Source organism: Lepisma saccharinum, chromosome 7, assembly GCF_977018435.1.
Source record: "Lepisma saccharinum chromosome 7, izLepSacc3.1, whole genome shotgun sequence".
NCBI lineage: Eukaryota > Metazoa > Arthropoda > Insecta > Zygentoma > Lepismatidae > Lepisma > Lepisma saccharinum.
In genome coordinates, this window is record NC_139235.1 from 39,194,010 (window position 1) to 39,212,095 (window position 18,086).

At 49.3% G+C, this 18,086-nt stretch overlaps 1 protein-coding gene and 45 non-coding genes across 46 annotated transcripts in view; all 46 read right to left on the reverse strand.

Annotated features, from left to right (window-relative positions):
• Positions 1-18,086, reverse strand: part of LOC145990201 (uncharacterized) — a 135,131-nt gene that overhangs the window by 37,991 nt on the left and 79,054 nt on the right. The window lies entirely within an intron of this gene.
• TRNAL-UAG (transfer RNA leucine (anticodon UAG)) lies at positions 58-141 on the reverse strand. Its single transcript has one exon. It is a non-coding gene; the product is annotated as a tRNA-Leu (tRNA).
• Positions 5,667-5,750, reverse strand: TRNAL-GAG (transfer RNA leucine (anticodon GAG)). The gene has a single exon. It is a non-coding gene; the product is annotated as a tRNA-Leu (tRNA).
• On the reverse strand, positions 5,827-5,916 carry TRNAL-CAG (transfer RNA leucine (anticodon CAG)). The gene has a single exon. It is a non-coding gene; the product is annotated as a tRNA-Leu (tRNA).
• Positions 5,992-6,075, reverse strand: TRNAL-CAG (transfer RNA leucine (anticodon CAG)). The gene has a single exon. It is a non-coding gene; the product is annotated as a tRNA-Leu (tRNA).
• On the reverse strand, positions 6,471-6,554 carry TRNAL-CAG (transfer RNA leucine (anticodon CAG)). The gene has a single exon. It is a non-coding gene; the product is annotated as a tRNA-Leu (tRNA).
• On the reverse strand, positions 6,631-6,714 carry TRNAL-CAG (transfer RNA leucine (anticodon CAG)). The gene has a single exon. It is a non-coding gene; the product is annotated as a tRNA-Leu (tRNA).
• Positions 6,791-6,874, reverse strand: TRNAL-CAG (transfer RNA leucine (anticodon CAG)). The gene has a single exon. It is a non-coding gene; the product is annotated as a tRNA-Leu (tRNA).
• On the reverse strand, positions 7,111-7,194 carry TRNAL-CAG (transfer RNA leucine (anticodon CAG)). The gene has a single exon. It is a non-coding gene; the product is annotated as a tRNA-Leu (tRNA).
• TRNAL-UAG (transfer RNA leucine (anticodon UAG)) lies at positions 7,271-7,354 on the reverse strand. Its single transcript has one exon. It is a non-coding gene; the product is annotated as a tRNA-Leu (tRNA).
• Positions 7,431-7,514, reverse strand: TRNAL-CAG (transfer RNA leucine (anticodon CAG)). The gene has a single exon. It is a non-coding gene; the product is annotated as a tRNA-Leu (tRNA).
• Positions 8,231-8,314, reverse strand: TRNAL-UAG (transfer RNA leucine (anticodon UAG)). Its single transcript has one exon. It is a non-coding gene; the product is annotated as a tRNA-Leu (tRNA).
• TRNAL-CAG (transfer RNA leucine (anticodon CAG)) lies at positions 8,551-8,634 on the reverse strand. The gene has a single exon. It is a non-coding gene; the product is annotated as a tRNA-Leu (tRNA).
• Positions 8,711-8,794, reverse strand: TRNAL-UAG (transfer RNA leucine (anticodon UAG)). Its single transcript has one exon. It is a non-coding gene; the product is annotated as a tRNA-Leu (tRNA).
• On the reverse strand, positions 9,031-9,114 carry TRNAL-UAG (transfer RNA leucine (anticodon UAG)). The gene has a single exon. It is a non-coding gene; the product is annotated as a tRNA-Leu (tRNA).
• Positions 9,191-9,280, reverse strand: TRNAL-CAG (transfer RNA leucine (anticodon CAG)). Its single transcript has one exon. It is a non-coding gene; the product is annotated as a tRNA-Leu (tRNA).
• TRNAL-CAG (transfer RNA leucine (anticodon CAG)) lies at positions 9,357-9,440 on the reverse strand. The gene has a single exon. It is a non-coding gene; the product is annotated as a tRNA-Leu (tRNA).
• On the reverse strand, positions 9,676-9,759 carry TRNAL-CAG (transfer RNA leucine (anticodon CAG)). Its single transcript has one exon. It is a non-coding gene; the product is annotated as a tRNA-Leu (tRNA).
• On the reverse strand, positions 10,306-10,389 carry TRNAL-UAG (transfer RNA leucine (anticodon UAG)). Its single transcript has one exon. It is a non-coding gene; the product is annotated as a tRNA-Leu (tRNA).
• On the reverse strand, positions 10,946-11,029 carry TRNAL-CAG (transfer RNA leucine (anticodon CAG)). Its single transcript has one exon. It is a non-coding gene; the product is annotated as a tRNA-Leu (tRNA).
• TRNAL-CAG (transfer RNA leucine (anticodon CAG)) lies at positions 11,426-11,509 on the reverse strand. The gene has a single exon. It is a non-coding gene; the product is annotated as a tRNA-Leu (tRNA).
• TRNAL-UAG (transfer RNA leucine (anticodon UAG)) lies at positions 11,586-11,669 on the reverse strand. The gene has a single exon. It is a non-coding gene; the product is annotated as a tRNA-Leu (tRNA).
• TRNAL-CAG (transfer RNA leucine (anticodon CAG)) lies at positions 11,746-11,829 on the reverse strand. The gene has a single exon. It is a non-coding gene; the product is annotated as a tRNA-Leu (tRNA).
• Positions 12,225-12,308, reverse strand: TRNAL-UAG (transfer RNA leucine (anticodon UAG)). Its single transcript has one exon. It is a non-coding gene; the product is annotated as a tRNA-Leu (tRNA).
• Positions 12,385-12,468, reverse strand: TRNAL-UAG (transfer RNA leucine (anticodon UAG)). The gene has a single exon. It is a non-coding gene; the product is annotated as a tRNA-Leu (tRNA).
• Positions 12,545-12,628, reverse strand: TRNAK-CUU (transfer RNA lysine (anticodon CUU)). The gene has a single exon. It is a non-coding gene; the product is annotated as a tRNA-Lys (tRNA).
• Positions 12,865-12,948, reverse strand: TRNAL-CAG (transfer RNA leucine (anticodon CAG)). Its single transcript has one exon. It is a non-coding gene; the product is annotated as a tRNA-Leu (tRNA).
• Positions 13,185-13,268, reverse strand: TRNAL-CAG (transfer RNA leucine (anticodon CAG)). The gene has a single exon. It is a non-coding gene; the product is annotated as a tRNA-Leu (tRNA).
• On the reverse strand, positions 13,345-13,428 carry TRNAL-GAG (transfer RNA leucine (anticodon GAG)). The gene has a single exon. It is a non-coding gene; the product is annotated as a tRNA-Leu (tRNA).
• On the reverse strand, positions 13,825-13,908 carry TRNAL-CAG (transfer RNA leucine (anticodon CAG)). Its single transcript has one exon. It is a non-coding gene; the product is annotated as a tRNA-Leu (tRNA).
• On the reverse strand, positions 13,985-14,068 carry TRNAL-CAG (transfer RNA leucine (anticodon CAG)). The gene has a single exon. It is a non-coding gene; the product is annotated as a tRNA-Leu (tRNA).
• Positions 14,305-14,388, reverse strand: TRNAL-CAG (transfer RNA leucine (anticodon CAG)). Its single transcript has one exon. It is a non-coding gene; the product is annotated as a tRNA-Leu (tRNA).
• TRNAL-UAG (transfer RNA leucine (anticodon UAG)) lies at positions 14,465-14,548 on the reverse strand. The gene has a single exon. It is a non-coding gene; the product is annotated as a tRNA-Leu (tRNA).
• On the reverse strand, positions 14,625-14,708 carry TRNAL-CAG (transfer RNA leucine (anticodon CAG)). The gene has a single exon. It is a non-coding gene; the product is annotated as a tRNA-Leu (tRNA).
• Positions 15,104-15,187, reverse strand: TRNAL-CAG (transfer RNA leucine (anticodon CAG)). The gene has a single exon. It is a non-coding gene; the product is annotated as a tRNA-Leu (tRNA).
• TRNAL-CAG (transfer RNA leucine (anticodon CAG)) lies at positions 15,264-15,347 on the reverse strand. Its single transcript has one exon. It is a non-coding gene; the product is annotated as a tRNA-Leu (tRNA).
• Positions 15,584-15,667, reverse strand: TRNAL-CAG (transfer RNA leucine (anticodon CAG)). Its single transcript has one exon. It is a non-coding gene; the product is annotated as a tRNA-Leu (tRNA).
• Positions 15,903-15,986, reverse strand: TRNAL-CAG (transfer RNA leucine (anticodon CAG)). Its single transcript has one exon. It is a non-coding gene; the product is annotated as a tRNA-Leu (tRNA).
• TRNAL-UAG (transfer RNA leucine (anticodon UAG)) lies at positions 16,063-16,146 on the reverse strand. Its single transcript has one exon. It is a non-coding gene; the product is annotated as a tRNA-Leu (tRNA).
• Positions 16,543-16,626, reverse strand: TRNAL-CAG (transfer RNA leucine (anticodon CAG)). Its single transcript has one exon. It is a non-coding gene; the product is annotated as a tRNA-Leu (tRNA).
• Positions 16,863-16,946, reverse strand: TRNAL-CAG (transfer RNA leucine (anticodon CAG)). The gene has a single exon. It is a non-coding gene; the product is annotated as a tRNA-Leu (tRNA).
• Positions 17,023-17,106, reverse strand: TRNAL-CAA (transfer RNA leucine (anticodon CAA)). The gene has a single exon. It is a non-coding gene; the product is annotated as a tRNA-Leu (tRNA).
• TRNAL-CAG (transfer RNA leucine (anticodon CAG)) lies at positions 17,341-17,424 on the reverse strand. The gene has a single exon. It is a non-coding gene; the product is annotated as a tRNA-Leu (tRNA).
• TRNAL-CAG (transfer RNA leucine (anticodon CAG)) lies at positions 17,660-17,743 on the reverse strand. The gene has a single exon. It is a non-coding gene; the product is annotated as a tRNA-Leu (tRNA).
• On the reverse strand, positions 17,820-17,903 carry TRNAL-UAG (transfer RNA leucine (anticodon UAG)). The gene has a single exon. It is a non-coding gene; the product is annotated as a tRNA-Leu (tRNA).
• Positions 17,979-18,062, reverse strand: TRNAL-CAG (transfer RNA leucine (anticodon CAG)). The gene has a single exon. It is a non-coding gene; the product is annotated as a tRNA-Leu (tRNA).

An 18,086-nucleotide genomic window follows, 5' to 3' on the forward strand; every position in this document is an offset into this window, starting at 1 on the left:
TAACATTCGCAAGTATAATTGTTGAAAGGAAGACGTAGAAGATGAAGGTGGCAAAAATGTCAGGAGTCGTATTCGAACCCACGCCCGGCAGACCGGACTGCGACCTAAACGCAGCGCCTTAGACCGCTCGGCCACCCTGACTCTACAGCGTCTCTCTCCGTAACACTCCCGAGTATAATTGTTGAAAGGAAGACGAAGAAGATGAAGGTGGCAAAAATGTCAGGAGTGGGATTCGAACCCACTCCCGGAAGACCGGACTGCGAGCTGAACGCAGCGCCTTAGACGGCTCGGCCACCCTGACTCTACATCGTCTCTCTCCGTAACACTCGCAAGTATAATTGTTGAAAGGAAGACGTAGAAGATGAAGGTGGCACAAATGTCAGTAGTGGGATTCGAACCCACGCCCGGAAGACCGGACTGCGACCTGAACGCAGCGCCTTAGACCGCTCAGACATCCTGACGCTACAGCGTCTCTCTCCGTAACACTCCAGAGTATAATTGTTGAAAGGAAGACGAAGAAGATTAAGGTGGCAAAAATGTCAGGAGTGGGATTCGAACCCATGCCCGGAAGACTGAACTGCGACCTGAACGCAGCGCCTTAAACCTCTTTTTTTTTTTTTTTTTTTTATTTCACAAACAATTACAGAGTTACATCTATTTTTGGTTTACAGTCCACAATCTTGCATAATTACCTCTATTTTTTGCTTACATTTTTACCTAACTTTCCATGTTTTACATTCCTATAAATAATACATTCCTTAAATAGTTTGCATATAAATATGTACGGGCATCGGCGTCAATTTGTAAGTAAACTGATTGAAAGTATTCGCACAATGTTTGTTTACACATGATGCCTTTTGGTGTACAGGCATAATAGATGTAGTGTGCTAATAGCCACTGTATTGCCTGTAATTTTCTTAACGGGAAAAGCATAAAATCTGGGAAGAGGAGATGTTCCACTGTAAAATATGCAGGAGGTTTCCTACATATACTGCCGAGACAGCGGCAGAGGAATTTCCAATTGTCTGTCATTTTAGTACAAGTTGTTAATCTATGTCTGAGGGTATCTACTTGATCACAACTTATGCAATTAGGTTCTGCCTCTAGATTAATCCGATATGCTCTTTCTTTAGTTAATATTATATCATGAATCACCAAGTACCATATCGAGCGCACGGAGGCTGGAATATGTTTTGCTGTTAAGTTGCGCCATACATTCGACCAGTTAATACTAGGTTGCTGGTTCACTATTCTGGGTTTGACCTTGAGCCTCTCGCACTGTTGACGATACAATAATTGCACTGTAATTGCTTCAGTCTGTATTTGTGGACTAGTTATCAAAAGATACACAAATTCTAATACCGTTGGACGGAAATAACTTGTATCACTGTCAAATTTTGGCAGTAATACAGGTGCTGTAAGTTCGATGTCTCTTAAGTAGGCATGGAGTATATATCCGGTCAAGTTCGGCGTATCTTTTAGCGCTAGTTGAATATTTCTATGATTGAGGAGAGCCTGTGCTTGTATTTCAATATTCATTAGATTTAGTCCACCTGTTCTTAATGGTAAACACAAAGTGGTATAGGCCACTCTAAGTACATGGGACTGCCATATGAACTGTGTGACCAGCCGTCGTATTTCTGCTGCACTTGCTGGTGGTAGTGGTAATACTTGAGCCACATACCACACTTTTGAAAGAAGAAACACGTTGCTGTAAGTCACTCTAGAGATTATGGATATATTCCTTCGCTTATCACAAAACACTGCATGTCGTAATCTTGATATCACCACACTATATGTTCTATTTTTCATTTCTTGTATCGTTGAACAAAACACTACCCCCAAGATTGTCACTTCATTCGCAATATCATAAGGTGAATCTTGATAGCAGTTTATTGGGTTTTTTCCTAGCTGCAAAATTTTGGATTTTTTATCGTTTACTTTTAACCCTGTTAAGTCTTGCGTTGTTTTTAAGATAGCCTGTAACTTCTGCAAGTCGTTGTCATCATTTATCAGAACAGTTACGTCATCTGCATACGCGAATGTTCGAAACGATTTTCTGTAGACTTCCACTCCCCGCACCTGTTCTTGCATCCACCGTACAATGGGTGTAATTGCTAAGCCAAATGCAAAGAGTGATAATGGACACCCTTGTCTTAATGATCGCTTCAGTGGGAAAGACGTTGACAGTGTCCCGTTAACATTAAGGCGTACTCTTGCATTTGTGTAAAGCAACTGAATAGCAGATACAATTTTTTCTCCTAATCCTACTTTTCTTAACAACGTAAAGAAATAATCGTGCTTGATTGTGTCGAACGCGTTTGCAAAGTCCAAGGCCAGGATTGCTGCTTTTGATCCAACTTTCTGTTGTTGAAGTGCCACAACGTCTCTTAATGTATTTAACAGTTCAAAAATTGCACCTTGCGCTCGAAAGATGAATTGTTGTGGTCCTATTAATTTCTCCGCCAATTGTTGCAGTCGTTTTGTGATAAGTCGTGTGTATATTTTATAGTCCACACACAAGAGTGTTATCGGGCGAAAATTCTTTGCCGAGATGAGTCGTCCTGGTTTCGGCACGAGTACCATCACTCCTAACAGGCTCGTTTGTCCCATGCGTTGTTGTCGGAAAACTTCATTTACCCATCGCGTCAGCATGGTCTGTACCACTGGCCAAAATGCTTGGAATAATTCAATAGGTAAGCCATCTATGCCTCCAGCGCGATTGCGTTTGCCGGCCATTACAGCTAGTTCCACTTCCTCTCTTGTAAAGGGCTGTTGGAGGAAATCCCTTTCTTCCTCTGTTACTCTTGGTATATAGTTTTCAATAACGGAAAAATCTTGTTCCTTGTCAGCACTTGTGTCACTGAATTTATTGGAAAAGTAATCTACTAAATGTCTTTGAATGTCTTTCGTATTTGTAAGTTTTACTCCTCCTTCATCGTCGATCTCTGTTATCAACTTCCGTTGTTCTCTGCGTCTTTCTCCTAGGACTTGCGCCAGAGAAGGTTGTTCTTTGGGATCGAACATTACTAATTTGCTTCGATAATTATATCCTTGCATTTTTTGGTTGTACATTCTCAGGACGACCGTTTGTATTTTCTTATATTCACTCAGAACCGTTTGATCTGTTTTGAGTTTGTTTGCTAATTCTCTCAAAACTGCATGGTAAAAGTTATACTTCTTATAAAAATCCGCCATTTTTCCTTTACTGTATTGCATGCAAAAGTATTTAATTGAGGGTTTTAGATAGGAGTCCCACCATTTTATGAAGTCCGTCTGTCTATGACTCATGGCTTCCCATTTTCCCCATTGTTCCTCAAATTCCTTACGAAAGGCTTCATCTTGAAGTAGTTGAAGGTTTAATCGCCAATAACCTCTTCCTTTCCGAACGTGTGGGATATTTAAAGCTATATCTAAATGGACACCTAAATGATCACTGAAACAGTTTGGAAGTACCTCTATTTTTGTGGAATGCGAGAACAGTTCTTTTGTTACATAAAACCTATCTAGTCTACTAGCAGTATTTGTTCTAATGTATGTATATCCTTTTTCGCTAGGATGTTTTCTTTGCCACACATCTATTAGGTCAAACCCAGACACTAAAATGTTTAAACTTGGTGAAGTATTAAACCCAGGGGTTTGATCCTCTCGCCTTAACGTACAGTTAAAGTCTCCCGTGCACAATATATGTTGTCTATTTCCACCGAGGGCTGTAGCTACTTGAGTATTGAAAAATTCCTCTCTCTCTTTTCGTGCGTCACTACCTGACGGAGCATAAATATTGCATATCCACACGTCACCCACATTTACACAAATTATTCTACCTGATGGATGGTATAGTACATTTGATACTGTAATACTATTTCTAACTATAATTGCCGTTCCCGTTGAGTTATGATTACTATTATTATATACTACATAATCAAACCCAATATCAAGATTTCCTATACCTAGTTCTTGAATACAAACGATATCTAAATTATAAGAACGTATATAGTCTATGAGAGCTTTTCGTTTCAGTTCAGATGAAAGTTTGTTGATATTTATGGTAGCCACGTGATAAATTATTTCCTGTTCCATATGCTTGCTTTGCATTAATGTTTTATAACACTCGCTTGAGTTGTCAGAACTTAAGTTATTGGTTACAAATATTAGAACTAGACACCATAGAACAGACACTACTACCATTACTACTATCTATATACTTTGTCAAAGTTACTTATTATCCTGTGTTCTATCACCGGTACCTGTGTCCACTGTCGTATTTACTGCCGGTTTCCTTGCCTTATTTCGTTTGGGGTGAGGTCGCTTCGACGCGGTCGGCGATCTCGACGTACTGCGTTTCTTCTGGCGATGCTCAAAGGTGTCTTGGCGACGGCGCTGAAGTTGCCATTCCGCTTCCTTAGCCTGTGAGGACTTCAAAGTTCCGGCATCTATGGACATAGGCATCTCACTGTTCGCACCTTCCATCTTCATTGTAGCATCCATCATCTCGGGGGTGGATATCCCCGGATCTGGCTCCGGCGTGCCGTCGGACGAATCGACCGACGTGTCGGCATGCTGCTCGAGATCCATGTTCACTGGTTCCAGTATGGGGGTGTCTTCTGCATTCTGGTTCTGGTCTGTTGACTCCTCCGTTATCACCTCCATTTCACTTGCGTCGACGGTCTCACTCAGGGGCTCAACTAGTAGCTGTTCCGTCTGTTTTGGGGGGGAGTTCGAAGTCGAAGCGCGATCCAAGTTATTGGTGTCGGTCTCGGTATGCTGCGCAGATAGGTTCGTAAAGGTTGCCGACATCACTGGTTCAGTGGCATCGATCTGGTTGGGCCCAAATCTGGCGACATTAGCATACAGGGTAGGATTCTTCACAGGCCCAACAGGACGTCGTTGGGGGCACTTCCCAGCCACGTGTCCCCCCAAATCGCAGATAGCACAAGTGCGTTCCTGACCAAGATACGTCACCCAGAACCGTTGTCCACATATTGTAACATACGAGGGAATCGGGTGACGTAATGACATTTTCAAGATTTTTCGTCCCGTTCGAACTTTATAAATATGTTCTCCCGTGTACACTTCGTCCAAAATTTTGTCGATAATTTTGCCATATTGGCTCAAAACTGAACGTATTTCGTCATCTTTGAGTTCCTCGGGTACAACGTGTATCCGGACCGTCACATAATCCATATCTGCCCACGTCATGTCAACACCATATTCATCGGTATCGTCGTGATATTTAACACAGCCATTTGAGTTCTGTATCAAACGTTCACCAAGCACTCGCGAAGTTAATTTCAGGAACACACACTTATGATACAAATCAATTTCTATACTCACTACTTGTTCTGGCGTTAGCTGCAACGTGTCGTTAATCCAACGATGTAAGTCTAAGGTCGAGGGTCTAGTTGCAACATTCCGAAAGTTTAATTTCAGGGTATTAATTCGCCGAAGCACCATTCTACTAACTGGTTCTATTCAACAGGACACAAAAGTTGCCACGCGAATGGAAAGTAACCGCTTATGCAGGAGCAGCGCGCACGACGTCTGCTCACTCACGCGTTCCATGCGAGACTAACCTCTCGGGCATCCTGACACTACAGCGTCTATCTCCGTAACACTCGCAAGTATAATTGTTGAAAGGAATACGTAGAAGTTTAAGGTGGCAAAAATGTCAGGAATGGGATTCAAACCCACGCCCGGAAGACCGGACTGCGACCTCAACGCAGCCCCTTAGACCGCTCGGCCATCCTGACTCTACAGCGTCTCTCTCCGTAACAGTCGCAAGTACAATTGTTGAGAGGAAGACGAAGAAGATTAAGGTGGCAAAAATGTCAGGAGTGGGATTCGAACCCACGCCCGGAAGACCGGACTGCGACCTGAACGCAGCAGCAGCGCCTTAGACCGCTCGGCCATCCTGACTCTACAGCGTAACTCTCCGTAACACTCCCTAGATAATTGTTGAAAGGAAGACGAAGAAGTTTAAGGTGGCAAAAATGTCAGGAGTGGGATTCGAACCCACGCCCGGAAGACCGGACTGCGACCTGAACGCAGCACCTTAGACCGCTCGGCCATCCTGACTCTACAGCGTCTTTCTCCGTAACAGTCGCAAGTACAATTGTTGAAAGGAAGACGAAGAAGATTAAGGTGGCAAAAATGTCAGGAGTGGGATTCTAACACACGCCCGGAAGACCGGACTGCGACCTGAACGCAGCGGCTTACACCGCTCGCCCATCCTGACTCTACAGAGTCTCTCTCCGTAACACTCCCGAGTATAATTGTTGAAAGGAAGACGAAGAAGATTAAGATGGCAAAGATATCATTAGTGAATTCGAACCCACGCCCGGAAGACCGGACTGCGACCTGAACGCAGCGCCTTAGACCGCTCGGCCATCCTGACTCTACAGCGTCTCTCTCCGTAACACTCGCAAGTATAATTGTTGAAAGGAAAACGTAGAAGATGAAGGTGGCAAAAATGTCAGGAGTGGGATTCGAACCCACGCCCGGAAGACCGGACTGCGACCTGAACGCAGCGCCTTAGACCGCTCGGCCACCCCGACTCTACAGCGTCTCTCTCCGTAACACTCCCGAGTATAATTGTTGAAAGGAAGACGAAGAAGATGAAGGTGGCAAAAATGTCAGGAGTGGGATTCGAACCCACGCCCGGAAGACCGGACTGCGACCTGAACGCAGCGCCTTAGACCGCTCGGCCACCCTGATTCTACAGCGTCTCTCTCCGTAACACTCCCGAGTATAATTGTTGAAAGGAAGACGAAGAAGATTAAGGTGGCAAAAATGTCAGGAGTGGGATTCGAACCCACGCCCGGAAGACCGGACTGCGACCTGAACGCAGCGCCTTAGACAGCTCGGCCATCCTGACTCTACACCGTCTTTCTCCGTAACAGTCGCAAGTACAATTGTTGAAAGGAAGACGAAGAAGATTAAGGAGTCAAAAATGTCAGGAGTGGGATTCGAACCCACGCCCGGAAGACCGGATTGCGACCTGAATGCAGCGCCTTAGACCGCTCGGCCAACCTGACTCTACAACGTCTCTCTCCGTAAAACTCGCAAGTATAATTGTTAAAAGGAAAACGTAGAAGATGAAGGAGGCAAAAATGTCAGGAGTGGGATTCGAACCCACGTCCGGAAGACCGGACTGCGACCTGAACGCAGCGCCTTAGACCGCTCGGCCACCCTGACTCTACAGCATCTCTCTCCGTAACACTCGCAAGTATAATTGTTGAAAGGAAGACGTAGAAGATGAAGGTAGCAAAAATGTCAGGAGTGGGATTCGAACCAGCGCCCGGAAGACCGGACTGCGACCTAAACGCAGCGCCTTAGACCGCTCGGCCACCCTGACTCTACACCGTCTCTCTCCGGAACACTCCCGAGTATAATTGTTGAAAGGAAGACGAAGAAGATTAAGGTGGCAAAAATGTCAGGAGTGGGATTCGAACCAACGCCCGGAAGACCGGACTGCGACCTGAACGCAGCGCCTTAGACCGCTCGGCCACCCTGACTCTACAGCGTCTCTCTCCGTAACACTCCCGAGTATAATTGTTGAAAGGAAGACGAAGAAGATTAAGGTGGCACAAATGTCAGGAGTGGGATTCGAACCCACGCCCGGAAGACCGGACTGCGACCTGAACGCAGCTCCTTAGACGGCTCGGACATGCTGACTCTACAGCGTCCCCCTCCGTAACACTCGCAAGTATAATTGTTGAAAGGAAGACGTAGAAGATGAAGGTGGCAAAAATGTCAGGAGTCGTATTCTAACCCACGCCCGGAAGACCGGACTGCGACCTGAACGCAGCGCCTTAGACCGCTCGGACATCCTGACTCTACAGCGTCTCTCTCCGTAACACTCGCAAGTATAATTGTTGAAAGGAAGACGTAGAAGATGAAGGTGGCAAAATTGTCAGGAGTGGGATTCGAACCCACGCCCGGAAGACCGGATTGCGACCTGAACGCAGCGCCTTAGACCGCTCGTCCACCCTGACTCTACAGCGTCTCTCTCCCTAACACTCCCGAGTATAATTGTTGAAAGGAAAACGAAGAAGATTAAGGTGGCAAAAATGTCAGTAGTGGGATTCTAACCCACGCCCGGAAGACCGGTCTGCGACCTGAACGCAGCGCCTTAGACCGCTCGGCCACCCTGACTCTACAGCATCTCTCTCCGTAACACTCGCAAGTATAATTGTTGAAAAGAAGACGTCGAAAATGAAGGTGGCAAAAATGTCAGGAGTGGGATTCGAACCCACGCCCGGAAGACCGGACTGCGACCTAAACGCAGCGCCTTAGACCGCTCGGCCATCCTGACTCTACAGCGTCTTTCTCCGTAACAGTCGCAAGTACAATTGTTGAAAGGAAGAAGAAGAAGATTAAGGTGGCAAAAATGTCAGGAGTGGGATTCGAACCCACGCCCGGAAGACCGGATTGCGACCTGAACGCAGCGCCTTACACCGCTCGGCCAACCTGACTCTACAACGTCTCTCTCCGTAACACTCGCAAGTATAATTGTTAAAAGGAAAACGTAGAAGATGAAGGTGGCAAAAATGTCATGAGTGGGATTCGAACCCACGTCCGGAAGACCGGACTGCGACCTGAACGCAGCGCCTTAGACCGCTCGGCCACCCTGACTCTACAGCATCTCTCTCCGTAACACTCGCAAGTATAATTGTTGAAAGGAAGACGTAGAAGATGAAGGTGGCAAAAATGTCAGGAGTGGGATTCGAACCAACGCCCGGAAGACCGTCCTGCGACCTAAACGCAGCGCCTTAGACCGCTCGGCCACCCTGACTCTACACCGTCTCTCTCCGGAACACTCCCGAGTATAATTGTTGAAAGGAAGACGAAGAAGATTAAGGTGGCAAAAATGTCAGGAGTGGGATTCGAAACCACTCCCGGAAGACCGGACTGCGACCTGAACGCAGCGCCTTAAACCTCTCGGGCATCCTGACACTACAGCGTCTATCTCCGTAACACTCGCAAGTATAATTGTTGAAAGGAAGACGTAGAAGTTTAAGGTGGCAAAAATGTCAGGAATGGGATTCGAACCCACGCCCGGAAGACCGGACTGCGACCTAAACGCAGCGCCTTAGACCGCTCGGCCATCCTGACTCTACAGCGTCTTTCTCCGTAACAGTCGCAAGTACAATTGTTGAGAGGAAGACGAAGAAGATTAAGGTGGCAAAAATGTCAGGAGTGGGATTCGAACCCACGCCCGGAAGACCGGACTGCGACCTGAACGCAGCAGCAGCGCCTTAGACCGCTCGGCCATCCTGACTCTACAGCGTATCTCTCAGTAACACTCCCGAGTATAATTGTTGAAAGGAAGACGAAGAAGTTTAAGGTGGCAAAAATGTCAGGAGTGGGATTCGAACCCACGCCCGGAAGACCGGACTGCGACCTGAACGCAGCACCTTAGACCGCTCGGCCATCCTGACTCTACTGCGTCTTTCTCCGTAACAGTCCCGAGTATAATTGTTGAAAGGAAGACGAAGAAGATTAAGATGGCAAAGATATCATTAGTGAATTCGAACCCACGCCCGGAAGACCGGACTGCGACCTAAACGCAGCGCCTTAGACCGCTCGGCCATCCTGACTCTACAACGTCTCTCTCCGTAACACTCGCAAGTATAATTGTTGAAAGGAAAACGTAGAAGATGAAGGTGGCAAAAATGTCAGGAGTGGGATTCGAACCCACGCCCGGAAGACCGGACTGCGACCTGAACGCAGCGCCTTAGACCGCTGGGCCACCCTGACTCTACAGCGTCTCTCTCCCTAACACTCCCGAGTATAATTGTTGAAAGGAAGACGAAGAAGATTAAGATGGCAAAAATATCATTAGTGAATTCGAACCCACGCCCGGAAGACCGGACTGCGACCTGAACGCAGCGCCTTAGACCGCTCGGCCACCCTGATTCTACAGCGTCTCTCTCCGTAACACTCCCGAGTATAATTGTTGAAAGGAAGAAGAAGAAGATTAAGGTGGCAAAAATGTCAGGAGTGGGATTCGAACCCAAGCCCGGACTGCGACCTGAACGCAGCGCCTTACACCGCTCGCCCATCCTGACTCTACAGCGTCTCTCTCCGTAACACTCCCGAGTATAATTGTTGAAAGGAAGACGAAGAAGATTAAGATGGCAAAAATATCATTAGTGAATTCGAACCCACGCCCGGAAGACCGGACTGCGAACTGAACGCAGCGCCTTAGACCGCTCGGCCACCCTGACTCTACAGCATCTCTCTCCGTAACACTCCCGAGTATAATTGTTGAAAGGAAAACGTAGGAGATGAAGGTGGCAAAAATGTCAGGAGTGGGATTCGAACCAACGCCCGGAAGACCGGACTGCGACCTAAACGCAGCGCCTTAGACCGCTCGGCCACCCTGACTCTACACCGTCTCTCTCCGGAACACTCCCGAGTATAATTGTTGAAAGGAAGACGAAGAAGATTAAGGTGGCAAAAATGTCAGGAGTGGGATTCGAACCAACGCCCGGAAGACCGGACTGCGACCTGAACGCAGCGCCTTAGACCGCTCGGCCACCCTGACTCTACAGCGTCTCTCTCCGTAACACTCCCGAGTATAATTGTTGAAAGGAAGACGAAGAAGATTAAGGTGGCACAAATGTCAGGAGTGGGATTCTAACCCACGCCCGGAAGACCGGACTGCGACCTGAACGCAGCTCCTTAGACCGCTCGGACATGCTGACTCTACAGCGTCTCTCTCCGTAACACTCGCAAGTATAATTGTTGAAAGGAAGACGTAGAAGATTAAGGTGGCAAAAATGTCAGGAGTCGTATTCGAACCCACACCCGGAAGACCGGACTGCGACCTGAACGCAGCGCCTTACACCGCTCGGCCACCCTGACTCTACAGCGTCTCTCTCCGTAACACTCCCGAGTATAATTGTTGAAAGGAAAACGAAGAAGATTAAGGTGGCAAAAATGTCAGGAGTGGGATTCGAACCCACGCCCTAAAGATCGGACTGCGACCTGAACGCAGCGCCTTAGACCGCTCGGCCACCCTGACTCTACAGCATCTCTCTCCGTAACACTCGCAAGTATAATTGTTGAAAGGAAGACGTAGAAGATGAAGGTGGCACAAATGTCAGGAGTGGGATTCGAACCCACGCCCGGAAGACCGGACTGCGACCTGAACGCAGCGCCTTAGACCGCTCGGACGTCCTGACGCTACAGCGTCTCCCTCCGTAACACTCCAGAGTATAATTGTTGAAAGGAAGACGAAGAAGATTAAGGTGGCAAAAATGTCAAAAGTGGGATTCGAACCCACGCCCGGAAGACTGGACTGCGACCTGAACGCAGCGCCTTAAACCGCTCGGGCATCCTGACTCTACAGCGTCTATCTCCGTAACACTCCCGAGTGTAATTGTTGAAAGGAAGACGAAGAAGTTTAAGGTGGCAACAATGTCAGGAGTGGGATTCAAACCCACGCCCGGAAGTCCGGACTGCGACCTGAACGCAGCGCCTTAGACCGCTCGGCCACCCTGACTCTACAGCGTCTCTCTCCGTAACACTCCCGAGTATAATTGTTGAAAGGAAGACGAAGAAGATGTAGGTGGCAAAAATGTCAGGAGTGGGATTCGAACCCACGTCCGGAAGACCGGACTGCGACCTAAACGCAGCGCCTTAGGCCGCTCGGACATCCTGACTCCACAGCGTCTCTCTCCGTAACACTCGCAAGTATAATTGTTGAAAGGAAGACGTAGAAGATGAAGGTGGCAAAAATGTCAGGAGTGGGATTCGAACCCACGCCCGGAAGACCGGACTGCGACCTGAACGCAGCACCTTAGACCGCTCGGCCATCCTGACTCTACAGCGTCTTTCTCCGTAACAGTCGCAAGTACAATTGTTGAAAGGAAGACGAAGAAGATTAAGGTGGCAAAAATGTCAGGAGTGGGATTCGAACCCAAGCCCGGAAGACCGGACTGCGACCTGAACGCAGCGCCTTACACCGCTCGCCCATCCTGACTCTACAGCGTCTCTCTCCGTAACACTCCCGAGTATAATTGTTGAAAGGAAGACGAAGAAGATTAAGATGGCAAAAATATCATTAGTGAATTCGAACCCACGCCCGGAAGACCGGACTGCGAACTGAACGCAGCGCCTTAGACCGCTCGGCCACCCTGACTCTACAGCATCTCTCTCCGTAACACTCCCGAGTATAATTGTTGAAAGGAAAACGTAGGAGATGAAGGTGGCAAAAATGTCAGGAGTGGGATTCGAACCAACGCCCGGAAGACCGGACTGCGACCTAAACGCAGCGCCTTAGACCGCTCGGCCACCCTGACTCTACAGCGTCTCTCTCCGTAACACTCCCGAGTATAATTGTTGAAAGGAAAACGAAGAAGATTAAGGTGGCAAAAATGTCAGGAGTGGGATTCGAACCCACGCGCGGAAGACCGGACTGCGACCTAAACGCAGCGCCTTAGACCGCTCGGCCACCCTGACTCTACAGCGTCTCTCTCCGTAACACTCCCGAGTATAATTGTTGAAAGGAAGACGAAGAAGATGAAGGTGGCAAAAATGTCAGGAGTGGTATTCGAACCCACGCCCGGAAGACCGGACTGCGACAAGAACGCAGCGCCTTACACCGCTCGGCCACCCTGACTCTACAGCGTCTCTCTCCGTAACACTCCCGAGTATAATTGTTGAAAGGAAGACGAAGAAGATGAAGGTGGCAAAAATGTCAGGAGTGGGATTCGAACCCACGCCCAGAAGACCGGACTGCGACCTGAACGAAGCGCCTTAGGCCGCTCGGACATCCTGACTCTACAGCGTCTTTCTCCGTAACAGTCGCAAGTACAATTGTTGAAAGGAAGACGAAGAAGATTAAGGTATCAAAAATGTCAGGAGTGGGATTCGAACCCACGCCCGGAAGACCGGACTGCGACCTGAACGCAGCGCCTTAGACCGCTCGGACATCCTGACTGTACAGCGTCTCTCTCCGTAACACTCCCGAGTATAATTGTTGAAACGAAGACGAAGAAGATTAAGGTGGCAAAAATGTCAGGAGTGGGATTCGAACCCACGCCCGGAAGACCGGATTGCGACCTGAACGCAGCGCCTTAGACCGCTCGGCCAACCTGACTCTACAGCGTCTCTCTCCGTAACACTCGCAAGTATAATTGTTGAAAGGAAAACGTAGGAGATGAAGGTGGCAAAAATGTCAGGAGTGGGATTCGAACCCACGCCCGGAAGACCGGACTGCGACCTGAACGCAGCGCCTTAGACCGCTCGGGCATCCTGACTCTACAGCATCTCTCTCCGTAACACTCGCAAGTATAATTGTTGAAAGGAAGACGTAGAAGATGAAGGTGGCAAAAATGTCAGGAGTGGGATTCGAACCCACGCCCGGAAGACCGGACTGCGACCTCACCGCAGCGCCTTACACCGCTCGGCCAACCTGACTCTACAGCGTCTCTCTCCGTAACACTCCCGAGTATAATTGTTGAAAGGAAGACGAGGAAGATTAAGGTGGCACAAATGTCAGGAGTGGGATTCGAACCCACGCCCGGAAGACTGGACTGCGACCTGAACGCAGCGCCTTAGACCGCTCGGACATCCTGACTCTACAGCGTCTCTCTCCGTAACACTCGCAAGTATAATTGTTGAAAGGAAGACGTAGAAGATGAAGGTGCCAAAAATGTCAGGAGTGGGATTCGATCCCACGCCCGGAAGACCGGACTGCGACCTGAACGCAGCGCCTTAGATCGCTCGGCCACCCTGACTCTACAGCGTCTCTCTCCGTAACACTCCCGAGTATAATTGTTGAAAGGAAAACGAAGAAGATTAAGGTGGCAAAAATGTCAGGAGTGGGATTCGAACCCACGCCCTAAAGATCGGACTGCGACCTGAACGCAGCGCCTTAGACCGCTCGGCCACCCTGACTCTACAGCATCTCTCTCCGTAACACTCGCAAGTATAATTGTTGAAAGGAAGACGTAGAAGATGAAGGTGGCACAAATGTCAGGAGTGGGATTCGAACCCACGCCCGGAAGACCGGACTGCGACCTGAACGCAGCGCCTTAGACCGCTCGGACATCCTGACGCTACAGCGTCTCCCTCCGTAACACTCCAGAGTATAATTGTTGAAAGGAAGACGAAGAAGATTAAGGTGGCAAAAATGTCAAAAGTGGGATTCGAACCCACGCCCGGAAGACTGGACTGCGACCTGAACGCAGCGCCTTAAACCGCTCGGGCATCCTGACTCTACAGCGTCTATCTCCGTAACACTCCCGAGTGTAATTGTTGAAAAGAAGACGAAGAAGTTTAAGGTGGCAACAATGTCAGGAGTGGGATTCAAACCCACGCCCGGAAGTCCGGACTGCGACCTGAACGCAGCGCCTTAGACCGCTCGGCCACCCTGACTCTACAGCGTCTCTCTCCGTAACACTCCCGAGTATAATTGTTGAAAGGAAGACGAAGAAGATGAAGGTGGCAAAAATGTCAGGAGTGGGATTCGAACCCACGTCCGGAAGACCGGACTGCGACCTAAACGCAGCGCCTTAGGCCGCTCGGACATCCTGACTCCACAGCGTCTCTCTCCGTAACACTCGCAAGTATAATTGTTGAAAGGAAGACGTAGAAGATGAAGGTGGCAAAAATGTCAGGAGTGGGATTCGAACCCACGCCCGGAAGACCGGACTGCGACCTGAACGCAGCACCTTAGACCGCTCGGCCATCCTGACTCTACAGCGTATTTCTCCGTAACAGTCGCAAGTACAATTGTTGAAAGGAAGACGAAGAAGATTAAGGTGGCAAAAATGTCAGGAGTGGGATTCGAACCCAAGCCCGGAAGGGCGGACTGCGACCTGAACGCAGCGCCTTACACCGCTCGCCCATCCTGACTCTACAGCGTCTCTCTCCGTAACACTCCCGAGTAAAATTGTTGAAAGGAAGACGAAGAAGATTAACATGGCAAAAATATCATTAGTGAATTCGAACCCACGCCCGGAAGACCGGACTGCGAACTGAACGCAGCGCCTTAGACCGCTCGGCCACCCTGACTCTACAGCATCTCTCTCCGTAACACTCCCGAGTATAATTGTTGAAAGGAAAACGTAGGAGATGAAGGTGGCAAAAATGTCAGGAGTGGGATTCGAACCCACGCCCGGAAGACCGGACTGCGACCTGAACGCAGCGCCTTAGACCGCTCGGCCATCCTGACTCTACAGCGTCTTTCTCCGTAACACTCCCGAGTATAATTGTTGAAAGGAAGACGAAGAAGATGAAGGTGGCAAAAATGTCAGGAGTGGGATTCGAACCCACGCCCGGAAGACCGGACTGCGACCTGAACGCAGCGCCTTAGACCGCTCGGACATCCTGACTCTACAGCGTCTCTCTCCGTAACACTCCCGAGTATAATTGTTGAAAAGGAAGACGAAGAAGATTAAGATGGCAAAAATATCATTAGTGAATTCGAACCCACGCCCGGAAGACCGGACTGCGAACTGAACGCAGCGCCTTAGACCGCTCGGCCACCCTGACTCTACAGCATCTCTCTCCGTAACACTCCCGAGTATAATTGTTGAAAGGAAAACGTAGGAGATGAAGGTAGCAAAAATGTCAGGAGTGGGATTCGAACCCACGCCCGGAAGACCGGACTGCGACCTGAACGCAGCGCCTTAGACCGCTCGGCCATCCTGACTCTACAGCGTCTTTCTCCGTAACACTCCCGAGTATAATTGTTGAAAGGAAGACGAAGAAGATGAAGGTGGCAAAAATATCATTAGTGAATTCGAACCCACGCCCGGAAGACCGGACTGCGAACTGAACGCAGCGCCTTAGACCGCTCGGACATCCTGACTCCACAGCGTCTCTCTCCGTAACACTCGCAAGTATAATTGTTGAAAGGAAGACGTAGAAGATGAAGGTGGCAAAAATGTCAGGAGTGGGATTCGAACCCACGCCCGGAAGACCGGACTGCGACCTGAACGCAGCACCTTAGACCGCTCGGCCATCCTGACTCTACAGCGTCTTTCTCCGTAACAGTCGCAAGTACAATTGTTGAAAAGAAGACGTCGAAAATGAAGGTGGCAAAAATGTCAGGAGTGGGATTCGAACCCACGCCCGGAAGACCGGACTGCGACCTAAACGCAGCGCCTTAGACCGCTCGGCCACCCTGACTCTACAGCGTCTCTCTCCGTAAAACTCCCGAGTATAATTGTTGAAAGGAAGACGAAGAAGATTAAGGTGGCACAAATGTCAGGAGTGGGATTCGAACCCACGCCCGGAAGACCGGACTGCGACCTGAACGCAGCTCCTTAGACGGCTCGGACATCCTGACTGTACAGCGTCTCTCTCCGTAACAGTCGCAAGTACAATTGTTGAAAGGAAGACGAAGAAGATTAAGGTATCAAAAATGTCAGGAGTGGGATTCGAACCCACGCCCAGAAGACCGGACTGCGACCTGAACGAAGCGCCTTAGGCCGCTCGGACATCCTGACTCTACAGCGTCTTTCTCCGTAACAGTCGCAAGTACAATTGTTGAAAGGAAGACGAAGAAGATTAAGGTATCAAAAATGTCAGGAGTGGGATTCGAACCCACGCCCGGAAGACCGGACTGCGACCTGAACGCAGCGCCTTAGACCGCTCGGACATCCTGACTGTACAGCGTCTCTCTCCGTAACACTCCCGAGTATAATTGTTGAAACGAAGACGAAGAAGATTAAGGTGGCAAAAATGTCAGGAGTGGGATTCGAACCCACGCCCGGAAGACCGGATTGCGACCTGAACGCAGCGCCTTAGACCGCTCGGCCAACCTGACTCTACAGCGTCTCTCTCCGTAACACTCGCAAGTATAATTGTTGAAAGGAAAACGTAGGAGATGAAGGTGGCAAAAATGTCAGGAGTGGGATTCGAACCCACGCCCGGAAGACCGGACTGCGACCTGAACGCAGCGCCTTAGACCGCTCGGACATCCTGACTCTACAGCGTCTCTCTCCGTAACACTCGCAAGTATAATTGTTGAAAGGAAGACGTAGAAGATGAAGGTGGCAAAAATGTCAGGAGTGGTATTCGAACCCACGCCCGGAAGACCGGACTGCGACTTGAACGCAGCGCCTTAGACCGCTCGGCCACCCTGACTACAGCGTCTCTCTCCGTAACGCTCGCAAGTATAATTGTTGAAAGGAAGACGTAGAAGATGAAGGTGCCAAAAATGTCAGGAGTGGGATTCGATCCCACGCCCGGAAGACCGGACTGCGACCTGAACGCAGCGCCTTAGATCGCTCGGCCACCCTGACTCTACAGCGTCTCTCTCCGTAACACTCCCGAGTATAATTGTTGAAAGGAAAACGAAGAAGATTAAGGTGGCAAAAATGTCAGGAGTGGGATTCGAACCCACGCCCGGAAGACCGGACTGCGACCTGAACGCAGCGCCTTAGACCGCTCGGACATCCTGACGCTACAGCGTCTCCCTCCGTAACACTCCAGAGTATAATTGTTGAAAGGAAGACGAAGAAGATTAAGGTGGCAAAAATGTCAAAAGTGGGATTCGAACCCACGCCCGGAAGATTGGACTGCGACCTGAACGCAGCGCCTTAAACCGCTCGGCATCCTGACTCTACAGCGTCTATCTCCGTAACACTCCCGAGTGTAATTGTTGAAAAGAAGACGAAGAAGTTTAAGGTGGCAACAATGTCAGGAGTGGGATTCAAACCCACGCCCGGAAGTCCGGACTGCGACCTGAACGCAGCGCCTTAGACCGCTCGGCCACCCTGACTCTACAACGTCTCTCTCCGTAACACTCCCGAGTATAATTGTTGAAAGGAAGACGAAGAAGATGAAGGTGGCAAAAATGTCAGGAGTGGGATTCGAACCCACGTCCGGAAGACCGGACTGCGACCTAAACGCAGCGCCTTAGGCCGCTCGGACATCCTGACTCACAGCGTCTCTCTCCGTAACACTCGCAAGTATAATTGTTGAAAGGAAGACGTAGAAGATGAAGGTGGCAAAAATGTCAGGAGTGGGATTCGAACCCACGCCCGGAAGACCGGACTGCGACCTGAACGCAGCACCTTAGACCGCTCGGCCATCCTGACTCTACAGCGTCTTTCTCCGTAACA